General features: G+C 33.8%; 1 protein-coding gene across 2 annotated transcripts in view; it reads right to left on the bottom strand.

The window, feature by feature from the left end:
- Positions 1-1,136, bottom strand: part of LOC106881895 (transcription factor mef2A) — a 109,094-nt gene that overhangs the window by 106,808 nt on the left and 1,150 nt on the right. The gene's annotated exons all lie outside the window — the stretch shown is intronic.

Genomic DNA, 1,136 nt, shown 5'->3' with positions numbered 1-1,136 from the left:
ATATATATATATATATAGAAACCATACACATGTGTGAATATACATACATACATGCTTACATAATATTAATCAGTTGTAGGAATTCGTTAGAATCTAGGTATCATAACATTCAGGACGCCGGGGGTCTCACACGGACTTAGACGTGTCATACACATACAACCTATATGCGCGCATATATACGAATACGGTGTATCTTTAAACTCTAATCGTGTTCTTTTATACATACATACATACATACATACATACATATATACATACATACATACGTACGTACGTGTATGTGCGTGTGTGTGTGTGTGTGTGTGTGTGTGTGTGTGTGTGTGTGTGTGTGTGTGTGTGTGTGTGTGTGTGTGTGTGTGTGTGTGTGTGTGTAAGAAAAAAAACAAACATTATCAGACTATCAGAAATAAGACCTGTGCTAGAAATAGTAACCAAATCTCCCCGAAATAACTCTTCGACGTCATAAAAAGAATGAATGAATTGTGGGATAATGACACGTTGGGTTCCTTGCACGTAAGATGAAGACGAGCTCCTCTGGTTCAAGGCTGAACCGGGACTAAACAACAATACTAGAACAACAATAACAACAGCAGAAAAAATAACATCATTCATAAATCAACAAGGAGCCTAAATGTAGTGCTCGACAGGCCAACAACAGCAGTCAAATCTCCCTTAAATCAAACCTTTCAGTTATATAAAAAAAAACAAAAGAAAAAAATGCAATTCATAAATCCAAGATAAATTAACTCCCCCAAAAAATAAAATAAAACGAGTAAAAAAGAACCCCAAAACAACAGAATTGTTTGTGGTGCCTGGAACGTTTTGCACTATAGGCTTCCACAGCCAGAAATGACCTGGGGTTAAACAACAACAACAAAAACAACATTAATTATACTGCAAAATTAAGTAAAATAAAAAATAAGGCTTTAAACATGCATATATGTATGTATGCATACGTGTGTGTGTATGTGTGTGTGTGTACATCACACACATAGGCATTGACATGTATAAATACATATACATAAATATGCATGTATGTATGAATATGTGTGTATGTATGTATGTATGTATGTATGTATATGTTTGTGTATGTATGTGATTATTTGTTATATATATACATATATATATACATATAT

The sequence above is a fragment of the Octopus bimaculoides genome, chromosome 3 (genome assembly GCF_001194135.2).
Source record: "Octopus bimaculoides isolate UCB-OBI-ISO-001 chromosome 3, ASM119413v2, whole genome shotgun sequence".
Taxonomy (NCBI): domain Eukaryota; kingdom Metazoa; phylum Mollusca; class Cephalopoda; order Octopoda; family Octopodidae; genus Octopus; species Octopus bimaculoides.
This window is presented reverse-complemented; position numbering and strand designations above follow the sequence as displayed.